We start from the raw sequence: 18,782 nt of genomic DNA, 5'->3' as shown, positions 1-18,782 counted from the left end.
CAGCCTGGTCTACAGAGTGAGTTCCAGGACAGCCAGGGCTATACAGAGAAACCCTGTCTCAAAAATAATAATAATAATAATAATAATAATAATAATAATCAAACAAAATTATTTAACTTTATCAACTAGACTGTATTTAAGAATCTAATCACCTACAAAAAATCTTTCTTCATTTTTTTTAATATAATAAAGAAGTAAAATAAAGCCCATAAGCACCCAGGACTACTATGTGAGTGAATACATGGTGTTTCCTTATTATTGTGGTACAGACTTTAGACCAAACAAGAAGTAAAGGCATAAGAATAGTGCCAAGCTCAAAAAGCAGAGGATGCTGGTGTGTGGTGAATCACGCCCATCATCCCAACATTTAAGAGGCAGAAGCAGCAGTATGCTACAGGTTCAAGGCCAGCCTAGTCAAAGTATCAAGACACTGTGGCGAGTGGGTGGTAGAGGGAGGGAGGGGAGGAAAGGGGGGAGGAAGGGAGGAACGCACTCCACCCTAGGGCTTTCATAACCCACAGGAAGTGATTTAAGGCCACTTTCAGAGAAACCGTGATACGCTGCAATCATTACTGAGAGCATAAAGAATGATGTACAACATCCACGAACAGAGATAAAAATAGCATTCTACAATTCTTGGGCCAGAGAGAGGGCTCAGCAAGCAAAGGCGCTTGAACCCAACCGTGACCACCTAAGTTCAATCCCGGGTAGCCTCATGTTGGAGGAGAGACCCAGTTCCCACACATTACCTCCACATGTATGTATGCCATGGCACACGTGGGTGCACACGAACACGTACATTCATTAAATTTTTAATGAAAGAGGCAATCAATTAAAGAGAAAAGAGGAAAAGATGAGAGAGAGGCTTCACTGAGCTCCAGGTCCCCCAACATCTCTGCTAAACGATGCTCTGTGAGGAGGTCTCTCTGACTGCAGGACATTGCAAGGCTCTTTGACCTCTAGATGCTGGTAACAAACCCTGTCTCCAGTCACTGCTTCCAAACAGTCAACAATGCTGGCACGGGTGGAGTGGACTTCCCCTCACACTTCATGCTAGAAGCAAAAAGAAAGTTCATGGGCCTAAATGTACAAGCACAGCCGTAAATCCTTTTAGAACAACAACAACAACAACAAAAATCAGAAAATCTCTGTGAGACTTTTCTATCGCTACCACAAGTACACAGTCCATGAAGAATAAACCGATAAATCAGAACTGGAACCCAGAAAAATAACTGTAAAAGTAACTCAAGGCACTGTTCTGGTTGAATCTGCTCCTCCAAATGATGAAATTTAATCGACATCCCAACAACATTAAGAGGTGGGACTGTTAAGAGGCCACAAGGGATTTGGCCTGCAGAAGTGGATTAGCACTATCATGGTGGCATCTGCCCTTACCGGGCTTGACCATCCCTTGAAGGACAACGCAGCAAGAAGATCCTCTAAGGTCTGAGCCTTCTGGTAAAGTCTGTATACTATAAATTGTCCAGTCTGGAGCGTTCTGTTACAGCAGACAAAACTGGGTATCTGTTAAAGGACTCAAGACAATTACACAAAGAATCCTTCAAACACAAGGGAAAAAAATGCAAGAAAGACACAAACATGTCTAATTAAAAATAATACTAAAGTTATAGATAATAATTTAGTGATAAAGGGCTACAGAGATGGCTCAGGGGACAAAGGCACCTGTCACCAAGCCTAACAACCTGAATTTGATCCCCCAAACCCATGAAAAGGTTAAGGGAGAGAACCAATTACTCCATGTCTTCCCCTGACTGCCACACACATATCGTGGCATGAAGGAACCAACACACACATCCTACATGACAACAATGATAAATAGAAAAATAATAAAAGCTTTTAAAAAGTTAGACATCACATTTTAAAAAATTTTTTTTAAAGAGCTGAGATGTGGCTCGGCAGGTAAAACCACTCACCTCATAGGGAAGTAAGGACCTGAGTTCGATTCCCAGAGCCCTGACCTAAAAAGCTGGCCAGTGCGCTCTGCATGTGCAATCCCAGCACTCCCAGAGTGAGGTGGGAGGTAAAGCCAGGAGAAATGCCCAGAAGCACTCCGGCTAGATAGACCGTTGCACTTAGCACAGCAGAAGCTAGAGAGACCCCGCCTCGACCAAGGAAAGGCATACGGCTTCAGAAAGTTGTCCTCTGAACTCCACATGTGGCACACATGTGCCTGCACACACACACACACTCAATGAAAACTTTAATAAATAAATCCTAAGAAGGGAAGCTCTCCTGATGGAACGACATGAGTGACTCTCAAGACAGTTTTGCGAACTTTTGAAAGTCAAAGCCAAGAAGCAGAGATAATACGAAATGCCGTCCCCGAAATTCAGATCCATCAGTCAAACTCTCCAGTGATTGTGTGGGAAGGAGACTTGGGGAGCCTGGGGAGGGCAAAGGAGAGACAGTTTCACATATCTATATTTGAGTCAAAAACATTAGAAAGCCAACAGTGAGGGTACAGGGCTGTGGTCCTAGCTACTCAGGAAACTGAGGCAACGAGATCGCTTGAGCCCAGGACTTTGAGACCAACCTGAGCAACATAGAGAGATCTCCATGGCAGCCCCTCCAAAATGATTAACATACTGGAAAGATGATGACTCAGCAGTTTAGAACACTGGCTGTTCTTCCTCCTCAGGATCCAAGTTCAGTTCCCAGCATGACCATCTGTAGCGCTGACTCCAGAGATCCAGTGCCCTAGCCTGGTATCAGAATTCACATGCAGATACACACATGCACGCTCATGCACATGTGCACATACACGCACATCCCTAACTAAAATTACAATTAAATTCTTAAAAAGATATAACTTAAAAGATTGATATTCCAGTAGAGCAAGGACAACTTAAAGTAAGAATCAAGAAAGAATATTGCCTATAACCTACAAGCTCATGAAGATGTACAGGTACTAATCAAAGGTGATTTTACACTACTCCAGATACCTTTTATTTCATGAAAACACAAAAAAGGACATTTGACACAAACCATTGTGATAGCAAAAGCATGTCTCTCTGTCTCCCCTCTCCCAGACCCAGTCGCACACGTGTGTGTGTGTGTGTGTGTGTGTGTGTATGTGGTGTGTACAGTGTATATATATGTGTATGCATGTGTATGTAGTATGCAGTGTATATATAGTGTTTGTGTGTATATACGATATGTGTGTATGCATGTGTATGTAGTATATAGTGTATATATAGTGTTTGTGTGTATATACAATGTGTGTGTAGTATGTGTAAATGCATGGGTATACAGTATATATGTGTATATGTATGTACATGTGTAGTATACTGTGTGTATAGTGTTTGTGTGAAAATGCATGCATATACCGTGTCTGTATATGTATACAGGGTATATGTATGTGCAGGTGTGTATATAGTGTGTGTATATATACGATGTGTGTATGTAGTATCTGTATGAATGCATGTGTATACAGTACATACATGTGTGTGTGTACATGTGTAGTATACTCTGTGTGTGTTGCTGGAGAACTCACATACTTTCAACAAACATGGTCTTTAACACTGAGGGCTGGTGAGACGGCTCAGCGGGTAAGAGCACCAACTGCTCTTCCAAAGGTCCTGAGTTCAAATCCCAGCAACCACATGGTGGCTCACAACCATCCATAATGAGATCTGACTCCCTCTTCTGGGGTGTCTGAAGACAGCTACAGTGTGCTTACATATAATAAATAAATAAATCTTTAAAAAACAAACAAACAAACAAACAACACTGAACTACACTCCCAAGCCTAGGTGGGACTTTTTCGTTTGGAGACTTGGCAGGGCAGTGTTTGCATTAGTCTGGATTTGATTTTCTGACACAAGGTCTCGAGTGCTTTGGGGTTTTTTTGCAATCAGGTCTCAAGTAGACTTGCTACGTAGCCTTGAACTATGTATCCTCTGGCCTCCACCCCAAGTGCTAGGATTACAGATGTGACTACCACACCTGGTTCTTGTTTGCTTTTAAACCTCCCACAGTGAAGCCTCGAAGAATAAACTCTATTTTCTATCAACACTACTTCTTAACTAATATATCACTTCACTGACATTTCTCATAACAGTTACAGCAGGGAAAAAACGGTTCTGCTGTTTTCCCAGTAGGCCTGTCCTACTCCTGGACAGACTCAGGTGCCTCCCCTCCCCCACTGCACCCCACAGCCCTGGGAAGCTCTGACTTCTGTCACTGAGGTGTGAGCCCCGCAGCGGGCCTTCTTCCCAAGGCAGGCATGCACGGGCAGACCCATCAGCACAGGGATGAACCTTTTGACTTTGGTAGAGTAGTAAAACCTAGAAGCTTCAGGTCAGAAGTCTACTCCCCCAGGTTCTGACATACTTAATCTCCCCCAATTCCGGAGTTTTTGAACCATGAAATGGGACAAATATAGAGTACAGACGGAGTCCACGTGACTTCCAAGAAGGCCCTGCACGATCTGCACCTGATTTCCGTGTGCATGCCTCTCCTCCCTTTTGTTTTCTTTTCACTTTTTGAGCTAGGTCTTACTCTTGCTCAGCCAGGCCTCTTGCCTCTGCCTCGACCACGCTGGGATTATAGTTGTTCACGCCACACAACCTCCAGCATTTCTTTCTACACTCTCTTAGTAGTAGAGTGCCGAATGACATCGTCCCATAAATCCACAGCAGCCAGGTTCTCTGCTGCCTCAAGTCCTCTGCACACACTGGCCCTCTGCACATCCGATCCGCCTCCAGGCCGGACTCCACTCCACAACCTCTCATGTCACCCATGGTGAAGCTACTTCCCTCCCCCTTTCAAGTACCACTGTCACCTTTCAGGACCCGTTGGCTACTCCGCCTAAGCTCCCATCATTCCCTTCCTTCTATGTGACAGTAAAGAGGACCTACTTACTGCACACCAGGCACTCTTCTAGATTCTAAGCACACAGTAGTAAGGCAGGTTTCCATGTCTCACGCCTGCTGTTAACACTCGGGAGGTAAAAATAGGAACATGGGTTCAAGATTGTCCACAACTCGTAGCAAACTCAAGGTCAGTCTGGGCTACCTGACTCTATCTGAAAAAAAAAAAAGGAAGATACAGCAGTGGATAAGACAGCTCAAAGAGAGCATGGGGGTGGGGGTGTTAGTACGGGAAGACAAATGATAAACTAGTAAGTGATCCATTATACATTAGGCAGCCATAGGTGCCATGGAGACAAACGTCATGAAGGAAGAATGGGAGTTGCTAGGGTGTGATTTTTAAACCTGGGAGTTACTGAGACAGTAACAGTACTCAGTGGAGTACTGAGACATTGAGCTACAGGTAGAGGCTCCAAGGAGGGAAGCAGGGAAGGGACCACATCTCAGGCAGAGCAGAGACCCTTAGCAGCAAGAAAGCTGCTGTGGCTAAGACACTCGGACAAGACAAGGAGAGAGCAGAGGTGACATGGGATGGGTAAAAGGATGAAGAACCAGAAACCGGAAGGGGTGTGGCTCCAGGAGGTCCCAGCAGGTCTGTGCCCATCACAGGGACCAAGAAGGGCATTTCGAGGGTTTGGAACTGTTGTCGGAGGTGATTTACTTTACACTTCAAACACTGTGATTAAACTGGACACAGTGGAGCACCCTCCCAGCTACTCAGCTATTGGGAGATAGGAAGATCCCAAACAAGTTCAAAGCCAGCCTGGGGCCACTTGACAAGTCCTGGTCTCAAAATGAAATGGAAAAAGGCTGGGGTATATCTCAGTGAGAGAACCTAAATGAAGCCAGGAGTTTAATCCTTAGAAAATAAGCAAATAAAGTTTGAAGCGGGTTGTTAGTTTGGTAATGTATTTTATTTTCCACCTACTTTCTTCAGTTTATAAAGGAAGTGACCCCAGCTGACTTATCCACTCTCCAGTTCCCACACCTAGCACTCTATAGTCCCCCCCAATGTTCCCACACCTAGTAAAATGCAACCTGCATACTCAATAAACACTTACAGAGGAGCAAGATAACCACAGGCTATATGTGCGTTCAAAATAAGCACCTCACAAATGACCATTTGTATTATTTGGGTCTCCCGAAGTCCAGCCCAGTGATTAGCACATTGCAAGAGCCTACTTACAGATATGAATGTTTGTGAAGTTACTGAAAATCTCTACTTAAACACATGATGAGTCACAACCAATGAATGATATGTGGCTTTTCTTCCCTAGCAGTTGCTAGAATGGGACCCTATTCTCCTTTGAATCCTCCACTAACCTCTCACTGGTGCTACTGAGGGCACAGCAGACTCAACCTACAGTGACTGAGTCCTATAAACGCACCACGGTATCCAGCAACACCATTAGCCCGAGTCCATTGAAACGCTAATAAAATTTCTAAGCGGGTAAACTTACACTTTTTTTAAAGAGAGAGACTGACTGTATCAGATAAGTAGATCCAAACTGGTTTAGCTTTGGATTTTTAAAAATTCAAACAAGCTTATTAAATCAGGAGTGGTGGCTCAAAGTTGTAATTCCAGCACCTGGGCTGGAATACAGAGGTCAAAGCCAGCTTCAATTACATAACAAATTCAAGGCTATCCTTCACTCCCAGAGACCTAGTAGCCAAACAAAACAAAGTGGAAGAAGCTTAACTCAACTAGGTAGGCAAAGATCAAAACCCTTCCACGGTTTACTCATTTTTTACTTCGAAAGCTTCTTCACCAATAAAACTTTATGAGTATTACACCTGTTCCCACCGCCCCGGGTGGGTGGGGAGTTGCGGGGGGTCGGGGGGGGGAGGAGACCGCTGACAGGCAGGACAGAGGCCACACAGTAGCCACCTCAGGGAAAGCCTTGAGAATCTTCCAGAAAGAAAACTGGAGCCCCAGTCATGCGTTGAAGCGTGTAAACACGCCAAAAATCCTAGGCCATAAAAACCGAGTGCTCCTTCTCCCATGATGGTGTTTACTGGGACGGGAGCTGCGAGGAGGCCAGGTATGCTTAACTATGCCCCCACCCGAACAAGCAATGGAATCATTCGAGCACGGCCACAGAATGACCTCCTGCAAGAAGAGCTTTGGAGCGATGGAAACTTTTAGGGAAGCAGGTGGAATTGCTTTCAAATAAAACTTTTCAAACATTTGTTAAGCCCCACGGTCCCCGAGACCCTCCCCGGTTTGGCTCGCGCTACACGGTGCCTGTGCACAACCGCGCCTGCGGCCACTCGGTCCCGACGCTGCCTTCCACTAAGGGAGGGGAAAACAACTTTCGGAAATAAGGCGCGTGCACAAAGGCAAGTGTTACACTGGACTTCTCCACCTCCATTTCAGGCACCGCCTCCTGTGGCCAGCAGCCTTGGATGCAAGCCACGGGCCCCCTCTCACACCGGGCATCTTTTCAGACCTCAAGAGAGAGATCCGAAAGAGGACCAGGTGCTACCGTCATACCCTAAAGGCAATTGTACAGACAACAAAGACCGCGAGTGATCGAAATGGAATTATAATCCTCGCGGTCCCAGCGCCCCCTCTCCGCCCTGCCGAGGCTCAGGGCCGCCGCGCCCGCCCCTTCTCCCCCAATGCGAGGGTCTCGCGTCCTGTCCAACAGTGGTGCGCCCCGGCTGCAGGTTCTCCGGTCGCCGGGGCTCGCCTCCCGCCGCCCGTGGTTTTGCAATCTCTGCGCCGCGGCTTCAGTGTTTCTAACAGCGGGTTCAAAATCTTTCCCGCCCAGGCGTGACGCGAGGAATGCAAACAATCAGCCGAGCGCGCCCGTCTGGACCGGGCTAGGGGGGCGGCGGGGAGCCCCGGGGCCGAGCCGGGTGCACCCGCGGGCCGGGCCCGGAGATGACACAAAGAAGCCGGGGACACCAACGCCAACCGCTGGCGCTCGCCGCGATCCCCGGGGTGCCCCGCCCGCCGCTAAGTTTACAGTGCCCCGTGCGCCCCGCTGTCCCCTCCCGGGTGAAGTTTCCCGCGGCCCTGCTGGGAGCCCTGCATCCAGAGTCTCCCGTGGGCCCCCCGAGGTCCCCCGCCGGGCTCCCGGGACTCAGCAGGGCTCGTGCCCGTCTCTTCCCCGCCCTCCCGCTCTCGCAGGGCGCTTTAGGGCGCGGGGACCCCTCCTCCCCCGCAGCCGCGCTCACCGATGCCTGCCCGGTAGGGAGGCGAGGGCCGGAGCTCGACCCGCCCTGCTCCGCGCCCCCTTCGCCTCGCTGCTTCGATGGCGCCCCTCGATCGCTCTCCCGCTCGCTCTTCCGTGCTGCCGAAGGCTTGCGGCGCAGCCGAGCGCGCTCCGCTCCGGACTGGAGGCTGCAGACCACGCCCCGCGCCTCCCGGCCCGCCCAGTCCGGCGCTCGCCGACGCCCGGAGCAGCGCACTGGGGGCGGAGCCGCCTCCCCGCGGCCACCGCAACTTTCCTTCGGCCTGCCAAACCCTTGCAGGTGGCGGGAGCGACTAACTAACTCGGAATGCAGGTTCACGAGCCTCTGCCTCTGTGCCTCCCCGCAGCTGGAGACAAAGGGGGAGGCTGACTCTCCTAGAACACTTTCCAGGCAGGTTTCACTTCTTCACTGTGGGTGGATGCCTAGATCTACAAATCAGCGACCCGACCGCGATCCGGTCCTTGAACCCAGGTGGAGCCTTAGAGGAACATGGACTTTTCATGTGCTTCTTAAGAGTGTCAGGGAGCCCAGACCTCGACATCACCTACGGAGGTGAGATAAGGAGGCGCCTATTTAACAAGGCAGATTAATGACACTCCAGCCCTATCCACCCCCCCCCCGCTTCCTCGCCCCGCCCCCCGCGCTCCAGACTGCAGGATGGGATGAGGAGAGCCTCCTCGAACGACATTCAGGAGAAAGTGGGTGCTTGGGAATCCGTCCTGTAGGTGTCAGTTGGATTTTCCAGCAAATTACTCAATCCTGTGAACTCAGGATGACATCACCTGACTCCCACTCTCGTCCCGAGCCGCTATTACAATATTAAGACTCTTGAAGTCAGACACAAAACGCATCACTTCGTTGTTAGTTCACAAAGAGGCAGTGGCCTGAAAGAACTCCTCTACTGAGTTTCTAGCACAATCAAAGTTAATTTCATGCAAGTCCCGCCTCGTGCAGGTTGTGTAGCTGCAAAATCTTACCTGGATTGCTTAGTGCGCTGTTGATGGCCCTAATTTAAATGGTAAGGGTCGAAGATTAAAAGTTTGACAGTGGGTTCAGCTAATCCATGTTTCCAAGAAACATAGTTTTTAATTATGTCCACACTTTCCTCTCTGGGAATATTGAGATGACACAAGTAAACTATGAAAATACATGTCTTTCTTCACCATACTATATCTGCATGGCAATTCTTTTTTTTTTAACATAATATTTTTATTAGATATTTTCTTTATTTACATGCCATATGATTTCTCCTTTCCCAGTTCCCCCCCCCCAAAAAAACAAGAACAAACCTCTGTTGCCTCCCCCCCAATCACAAAAGAACACACATGGTATGCACTCTCTAATAAGTGGTTATTAGCCCAGAAGTTCAGAATACAGGAAGAACAACCCACAAACCACAAGAAACTCAAGAAGAAGGAAGACCAAAATGTGGACATTTCATTCCTTTTTAAAAGGGAGAACAAAATACCCACGGAAGGAGTTGCAGAGACTAACTATGGAGCAGAGACTGAAGGCATTTCTTGTATTCTAGGTTCACTCTGACCTTCCAAGTGCTTGGACTATTTGCTATGCATCCTGTAATGGCTTGGTTGGCAGAGCTGGAGGTGTTCAATTGGTAGCTTACTTGCCTAGCTTTGATCCCCAACACTTCATATAAACTTGAAGTGATAGTGCACACTTGTAATCCAACACTCAAGAGGTGGGGACAGGAGGACTGAGAAATCAAGGCTAGCCTCATAGCAATATGAGACCAGGATGGGGTACAAAAGACTATCTCAAAATATGTTTTTTAAATATATATATCAAAATAAATATATAGAATTATATTATATATCACATATTATATATTAATTATATGCTATATATACATATATACACATATGTGTATATATGTGTGTATATATATACATATATATATATATATATATATATATATATATATTTACAGTTGTGCAGCTTGGTCTGCTTGTCAGACTCCAAACAGTTGGAGCAGGAGCTGTCTCTGACTCTTTTGCCTGCTTTTGGGATACTTTTTCTCTTACTGGGTTGTCTCGTCCAGTCTTAATACAAGTGGAGGTGCCTAGACTTACTGCAACTTGATATACCATATTTGTTGGTATCTATGGGAGGCCTGCCCTTTTGTGAAGAGAAACAGAGGAATAGTTATAGGCAGAGGGGAGATAGGGGAGGGACTGGGAAGAGAAGGGTGGAGAGGAGGGGAAACTGCAGTCAGGATTATATACATACATGTATATATATCATATATATAATGTATGTAGTATATAATATGTATACATACACACATATATTACATATACATATACACACCTATATGCATATATGTGTGTGTCTACATGTATATGCATATATATATGGGTACAACAATATTCCATAAAACAAGAAAATTCTTTCCTTTTTAATCACAGAGTCACTTTCCCTGAAATCACAGAGCCAGTGTCTAGAAGTCTTCAGGGTTTAGCTTCAGAGTATATAGAACCACCTACAAAGCATAACCTCTAATTAATTGCTCTTTAGTCATTCTGTATTTGTTGCTTTCTTCACAGCAAATGTTACAGATCATCACGGCAGCCACCTCAGGAGAAATTGTGATAAATAATTTCCTGATTACTGCTCCCTTCTAGGCATCCATGTTCTATGCCCCTAGAGTGAGAGGATTGCTGGCCCAAATCCTGCTACAGCAGTCGAGAGCCTGGAATGTAATGTTTCAGAATGTTTTCCAGTGTTTCCAATTAGATCCTTCTAATTACCCATGGTTTCTCTTGGCATGCCAATTTGGATGTGAAATTAATAGCTACTTTAAATCTGAAAGTAAGATTGGCGGTGGGTTTGCTAGAATAGATCTCTTCGCTTTGAAGTGGAAATTAGAGCTATAACGCTAAGCCGACCAAACAACCACACCTACATCATTTGTGCACAACAAGGAGCCTGTAAACGGAGGACTCCTTTCCTTCCCTCTCTGGGAAAAATGATCAGTGAATCTGCCAGGCCTACTTCCTCCCAAGAAACCTACACCTCTGGAGTGCTGAGATTACAGGCATGAGCCACCACACCCAGTTTTATATAGCACTAGGGACATAACCCAGGACTTCGTCCTTGGCAGGCAAGTCATCTTCCAACTGTGCTGAATCCCTGGCTCTCTCTTAGCTTTTGTTTACATCAACATTCTGTATTTATTGGAAATGACTCACTGGTCTCAAGAACCTACCTGGAAGACTACAATTGGAGCCAGGGATAGAGCTCAGTGGTAGAGCACTTGCCTAGAATAGATGAAGCCCTAGATTCAGTTGCCAGTTCAGAAAGGGGCCAAACTGAAAGTACATGTGTGATCTGGCACACAAGCACATTATGGTTTGCAGTGAGAACAGCTGAAGACATCCCATTATCACTGACACACTGAGGAGTAGGTAAACCTACTCTGACAAAGACCATGGTCTGAGGAACTCCTGTGAGTTGGCCATCTTCATATCATTAAAGGAGTTGAATTCACCACCATAAGTTCAGCAGAGACTTCTCTCTGTCCCAACACCGGTCACTCTCAGCCACAACGGTTTGCATCCCTGCATCTCACAGCAGAGATGTGACTCTTTTTGTATCTCAAGCCCTACACAAGAACTCAGTAGCTTTTTTACTCCAGAGCTGGTTTGGGTCTGGTATATGGGCGCTGTGTAGAGGAGTATGGGGCTTCATCTAGCTCTACCAAGGAAGGAGACTGAATGGCTAGTGACCATTTCTGTGCTGAGGGCACAGAAGAGAGTACTAGCAACATTAGAATCAAGTATTTATCAACCTTTTTAGTAATAGGGCATAATAACCTTATAGTTGACTGGTGATTAGGATAAGTGAATTTAACATCAATAAAAAGTATTGCCGGGCGGTGGTGGCGCACGCCTTTAATCCCAGCACTTGGGAGGCAGAGGCAGGCGGATTTCTGAGTTCGAGGCCAGCCTGGTCTCCAGAGTGAGTTCCAGGACAGCCAGGGCTATACAGAGAAACCCTGTCTCGAAAAAAAAAAAAAAAAAAAAAAAAAAAAAAAAAAAGTATTAAATAGTATTTCAAGAGGCAGGCAGTGGTTCATGCACCTGCACAGGTGAAACATTGTTGCCACCTCTAGTGTAAACATTGTTACCAGTAATGTCAAAAGCAAACTGGCCCGGATACCTCCTGCTCCTTGTTGATGCCCCTTCTCTGCTTATAATCCACCTCAAGGTTTTTCAGCACTTTGGGTATACTCTCTAAGCCAGAGATGAAAATAGCTGGACAGGAAAAAAAATCGCTGCTCCCCTTTGTCCAGGAGTCTAGTCACACCCTAAAAAAGCCCAAACTTCTTATCTCATTCTGGACTGGTTTCCTGCCACCCTGGAAACGCACAGGAATAAACCGTGGCTAATTGCTCCCTTGACCAGCTTGCTTTTTCTGAGTATTGTTTTAATAAAAGTAGATAATCGTGTACAAAAAACATACGCAAGTGTGCACAGCCAGCTGGATCAGAGTCCAACATTCTAGAATTTGAAGAAAATGTTGGAAAGAATTTATTGAGCTTCACCGAAGCGGTGTGCATAAAGGGCCAAGCATACAGGCAGGCCACGATAGATCAGCAGCAACTCTCAGGGCTCTGTTTTCCTTTGCAATAGTGGGGCTTAGAAGGCCATTATTTTCAAAGTCACTTTGAAATGGTGATGTATTGAACTTTTTAAATTTAAGATTTATTTATTTTATGTTTATGAATGTTTGCCTGAATGTATGAACTACATGCATGCCTGGTGCCCACAGAGGTCAGAAGAAGGTATTCGATCTCCTGGAATTGGAGTCTGGATGACTGTGAGCCAACTTCTAGGTGCTAGGGCTTGAACTAGGTCCTCAGCAGGAACAGCAGGTGCTCTCCCACCTTGATTTTATAAATCAACAACTAATTTTTTAAAATTCAACAACTAATTTCAATTTTACACAGAAGATTAAGGCCTGAAAGTAAAATTGGCCTAAGGTCAATATGGTGACTCATACCTGTAAACCCAGCACTAGGGAAGCCAAGGCATACAGATCACAATGGACTGAAGGCCAGTCTGAAATGCATGAGTTCTAAAACAGCCAGGGCTACAAAGAGAGATCCTGTATCAAAACCACAAAAAAGAAACTAAGCAAGCTGAGCACTCAAGAGCTGAGGCAGGAGGACCAAGAATTTAAAGCCAGAGCTGGCTGAGATGGCTAACCGGGTAAGAGCACTGACTGCTCTTCTGAAGGTTCTGAGTTCAAATCCCAGCAACCACATGGTGGCTCACACAACCTCTAATGAGATCAGATGCCCTCTTCTGGCAGCTACAGTGTACTTATGTATAATAATAAATAAATCTTTCTTTAAAAAAAAAAGCTTGGGCCATACAGCAAGACTTTGTCTCAAAATAAACATTCAAGGGGCTAGGAAGATGGCTCAGTGGTTAAGAGCATTTATTTCTCTTGCAGAAGGATCAGGTTCAGTTCCCAGCACCCATGGGGTATCTTACAACCATCCATAGCTCCAGTTTCAGGAGATCTGATGCTCTCCTCAGACCTCTGAAGGTACCAGACACGTACTTAGTAAACACATGCACGCAGATAAAACACTCACACATATGAAATAAAATTAATAAGTCTAAAATATATAATAAACTTTTTGGGTTGATTGGTTGTTTTTCAAGACAGTGTTTCTCTGTGTAGTCCTGGGTATCCTAGAACTCACTCTGTAGACCAGGCTGGCCTTGAACTCACCAGGGATCTACCTGCCTCTGTCTCCCCAGTGCTGGGATTAAAGGTGTGTGTCACCACTGCCCAGCTAATAAAAATTACCATTTTTAAAAAGGACCAGTGAGAGAGGCCCTTGTAGCACCAGCCTGGCCCCCAAGTTTGATCTCCAGAAACTGAGTAAAGGCAGACAACCAACTCCACAAAGTCGTGTGCTGACCACTACACGTACTCTGAGGCATGAACAATAATGAATGTTTAAGCAAGATTATCAAAAGTACCAGGGTGTTGGCTCATCAGGTGAAGTGACCGCTCTACAGCCCTGGCACACACATACCTGAGGACACACACAATTTAAACAATTAAAGTCAGACAAGATTTGTCAAAAAATAAATGCAACATTTTAAGAAATCCTGTAGTAAGTCTTTTTTATCGCATCCTCAAGTAAAATGATGTAAAATAATTATTCTGCTCAGCTGTTAGCAAAGTAATAATATAAATAACCAAGTGTAGTGGCTAGCACCTATAATGCCTGCACTTGGAGAGCTAAGGCAGAAGAACTGCCTCAAGTGAAGACCAGCCTGAGCTATATAGTGAGTTCTAAACCAGCCTGGACTACAGAGCAAGTAAGATACTCTCTCAAATAGTAGTAGAAGAAGAAACAGGATGGCCCAGTAGCTGAGATGTGGCTCAGTTGATGGAGCTCCCATCAGCATGGGATGCAAAGCCCTGGGTTTGATCCCCAGCACCATACAAAGCAGGCATTTGACTCATGCCTGTAATCCATACAGTCTGCAGGCAGAGGCAGGGGCATCATTACAAGTTCTACACCAACCTGGCCTGCCGAGAAGAGAACCAGGCCAGCCAGAGCTATATGAGGTGACTGTCTCAACTATGCCCAAAAAGGGAAAAAGAGATGCTGAATGAAATGGGAACCATAATGCAGATTAAACCCGAATGAAGTCTTTAAAATCATGACAACAGAAGTAATAAATATCAGAGTTTATAAAAAGCTGAGTAATTGGAGATGACACAGATTTAAATATTTATATCAACCAAATACCCAATGCAATATCTCCATGGCTGAGAGCTTTCCTGCCATGCAACATGGTCTTGGGTTTTACTAAGAAGCAAAAGAGAAAAGACAGAAAATGGTCCAGGCTATGGGTTACGTGAGACTATGTCTTTTTTAAAAAATATACAGATGGTAACAAAAACAATAAATCTCAGGCTGGAGAGGTGGCTCAGTGGTTAAGAGCACTGACTGCTCTTCCAGAGGTCCTGAGTTCAATTCCCAGAAACCACATGGTGGCTCACAACCATCTGTAATGGGATCTGATGCCCTCTTCTGGTGTGTCTGAAGACACCTACAGTGTACTCATATAAATAAAATAAATAAATCTTTCTTTAAAAAAAAAAATAATAACCCTCATGCGTAAGATCTCTAGAGAGGGAGGGAGGGAAGGAAGGAAGGAAGGAAAGAAGGAAGGAAGGAAGGAAGGAAAGATACATCCCCAAACCCGAGTTTGAATGATATCATAATTATTTATTAGAAATGTATCTAATGGTGGTTTTGGACTCTCTTCCTAGGTGACTATTCGGTGTCAAGTTGACAGCTGGAGCTACCTAGGACGCGTGTCAGTGCAGCGGCAGAACTTTCAGTGCATGTATGCATCGTATAACATTGGAGTCAGGTGAAACACATCTGTATCCCCCGGCGCTCATCCTTCTTTAGGGTGTGACTTCTAAACGCACTTAGCTTTCTGCAATGCATAACACATAACTGCTGTCGCCCTGCTCTGTAACACACACCAAAGCTGTTTGCTCTTGGCACTTGGTACCCATGACCAACCTTCCCAGCCTTCTCTCTCCTTTTGTGTGTTCATTTGGGCTGCTTTTATCATTGTCAGAGGTCTCTGTGTGCCCTGGGATGAGGCTCATGTACTATATTGTAAATATTTTCTTTTTTTTTTTTTTCTTTTTTCTTTTGGCTTTTCGAGACAGGGTTTCTCTGTGTAGCCCTGGCTGTCCTGGAGCTCACTCTGTAGACCAGGCTGGCCTCAAACTCAGAAATCTGCCTGCCTCTGCCTTCCAAGTGCTGGGATTAAAGGCGTGTACCACCACTGCCCGGCTGTAAGTATTTTCTTCCTATAGGCTCTTCTTTTCTTACAGATATGTTGGGGGAGCCAAGATCTTGGTTTTTGTTAATGTTTAACTATGAAAATATATTATTGGGTGGAGAGATGGCTCAACAGTTAAGAGCACCGACTGCTCTTCCAAAGGTCCTGAGTTCAATTCCCAGCAACCACATGGTGGCTCACAACCATCTGTAACGGGCATCCAATGCCATCTTCTGCTGTATCTGAAGAGTGACAGTGTACTCACATATATGAAATAAATATGGCCCAAAAAAAGAAAAAGAAAAAAGAAACTATATTATCGAGAAGCAGGTGCCCTTCTTTATAAATGAAGAAAATATTGCTTATGATGGGCCATTTATCAAGCCTCCTCATTAAGTGATTCTATATGTAATTGAAGGAAATGTCAGATTATTTTCTTTATTGTTTTGTTTTGAGATAGGATCTCCTATAGCCAGGCTGACCTCTTGCTATACAACCAACAATAACCTTGAACTTGTGATGTTCCTGCCTCTACCTGGGATTTCAGATACGTCCCACCAACTATCAATTAATTAATTGCATCCGTATCATGTGTGGAAGTCACAGACAGTTGGTAGAAGTTGGTTCTCTCTTCCCATGTGTGTTCCAAGAACCAAATGGTGCTGCCCATGGAGCCACTCTGGTCCTCCCCACTCCTTTTTTTATCCAGTACTGTGTGTTGAACCCAGGGCCTCATTCATCAACTGAGCTCCAGCCCCAGCCCCAGCCCCAGCCCCTGCTGAACTACTTTTAAAACTACTTTCCAATCACACAGACGCATAGTGCTCTGATTTCTTATATTTGTTGTCTTTGCATCACTGTGACCAAAACACAGAAACACATTAGGGGTAGAAAAGTTTGTTGTGTTTCTCTGCTCTTTGTCATAGTGGGGAAACTGAGAAGGCACGGCAATAGGAGGAGTTTTACTGCTGGCCGTGGAACCTGGGAAGTAGCAGGCTCATCACAGGGTGGCACACAGGGAGCAGAGAGAGCAGAACTGGAACCAGGCCATCCCTAGTGACCTACTTCAGCCAACTTGCTTTACCCACTTCCTAAGGGCTCCACGATGTTTAATGTAGCACCACAAGCTAAATGCTAAATGCTTAAAAGCCAGTTCCTGTGCGTTATTTTATTTTTGCCATCTCTCTGGTTAGTGTCGCTAACTTAACACAAACTAGAGTCACTTTGGAAGACAGAATCTCAGTCGAGAAATGACTCCCATTAGATTGGCCTGTGAGCGTGTCGTTGCAGCATTTTCTTGACTGATGATTGATGTGGGAGGGTCCAGACCACTGTGGGCAGTGTCTCCATGGTCCTGGGTTGGATAAGAAAGTTCCTTGAGGGCTGGAGAGATGGCTCAGCGGTTAAGAGCACTGACTGCTCTTCTGAAGGTCCTGAGTTCAAATCCTAGCAATCACATGGTGGCTCACAACCATCCATAATGAGATCTGATGCCCTCTGGTTTGTCTGAAGACAGCTACAATACACTTTCATATAATAAATAAATAAATCTTTAAAAAAAAGAAAGAAAGGAAGGAAGGAAGAAAGGAAGGAAGGAAGAAAGGAAGGAAGGAAGAAAGAAAGTTAGTTCCTTGAGCAAGTCACAGGGAGCAAGCCAGTCTGCAGCATTCCTCCATTGCCCCCTCTAGGTTCCTACTCTGAGCTTCTTTCTTTCTTTTTTTTTTTTTAAGATTTATTTATTTATTTTAAGTGTATGAGTACACTGTAGCTGTACAGATGGCCGTGGGCCATCATGTGTGTGGCTGCTGGGAACTGAACTCAGGATCTCTGCTTGCTCCAGCCCGCTCCCTCTTGCGGAATAAACTGTAGTTGTCTTCAGACGCACCAGAAGAGGGCGTCTGATCTCATTACGGGTGGGTGTGAGTCACCATGTAGTTGCTGGGATCCGAACTCAGGACCTTTGGAAGAGCAGTCAGTCCCGCTGAGCCATCTCACCAGCCCCTGAGCTTCTTTCTTGGCTTCCTGCTGGACTATATAGCCTGTAAGTCAAATTAACCCTTTCCTCCCCACCTTTCTGTTGGTCATGGTCTTTATCACAGCCACAGAAAACCAAAGCAGGAAGGACTCCATGCCATGCTGTGTGATGTTTTACCTATTGTGGTTTTGACTTGCTGTCTTCTACTGGGCAGTGATACTGAGATCTTTTGGGTGATTTTTGACCATCTGCATATCTTCCTTGGAGAAATATCTTGGTGGGTGTCGCCCCCTTCCCAACCAACCCCCGCCATTGGATTGGATTGTTTGTTTTTACTGAACTGAAGATTTGTTGTTGTTGTTGTTGTTTTCGAGACAGGGTTTCTCTGTATAGCCCTGGATGTGCTGGGACTCACTCTGTAGACCAGGCTGGCCTCGAACTCAGAAATCCACCTGCCTCTGCCTCCCAAGTGCTGGGATTAAAGGCATGCGCAACCACCGCCTGGCTCTGAAAAATTTTTTTAATCATTGTGGATACAAAGTTCCTTACCCTACATGTGACATGCAAATATTTTCTCCAATTTTGTGTGCCATCTTCATTATCTTAAGGATGTCGCTTGAAATGACAAACTATTAATTTTAACAAAGTACGCTTTGTATTTTCATATTGTTGCTGCTTGGGTCTTTCTTTGTAATTATGTGCCTATGTCTCGGTGAGGCAGAGGCACGAAGACCAGGAGCTCGAGGCGAACCTTGGTTGGACAGCTCAAGACAAGTCTGAGCTACATGAAAATATTACCGAAAGCCAAGTGTGGTGAGAATATCACCTAAAGCCAAGTGTGGTGAGAATATCACCTAA

At 45.4% G+C, this 18,782-nt stretch overlaps 1 protein-coding gene across 4 annotated transcripts in view; it reads right to left on the bottom strand.

Annotated features, from left to right (window-relative positions):
• The window catches only part of Syne2 (spectrin repeat containing nuclear envelope protein 2), a 396,202-nt gene that overhangs the window by 307,875 nt on the left and 69,545 nt on the right, over positions 1-18,782 (bottom strand). For 2 of the 4 annotated variants that reach the window (XM_031355749.1, XM_031355752.1), the window contains exon 1: positions 8,076-8,236. The exons of the other annotated variants lie outside the window; for them this stretch is intronic. The gene's annotated coding sequence lies outside the window, so the exon portion shown is untranslated. Of the gene's footprint in view, positions 1-8,075; positions 8,237-18,782 lie in introns of those variants that run through there. 4 annotated transcript variants of the gene reach the window in all.

Source organism: Mastomys coucha, unplaced genomic scaffold (genome assembly GCF_008632895.1).
Source record: "Mastomys coucha isolate ucsf_1 unplaced genomic scaffold, UCSF_Mcou_1 pScaffold6, whole genome shotgun sequence".
Classification (NCBI taxonomy): Eukaryota; Metazoa; Chordata; class Mammalia; order Rodentia; family Muridae; genus Mastomys; species Mastomys coucha.
The sequence above is the reverse complement of the archived record's forward strand: the minus strand, read 5'-3'. Positions and strand labels throughout refer to the sequence as shown.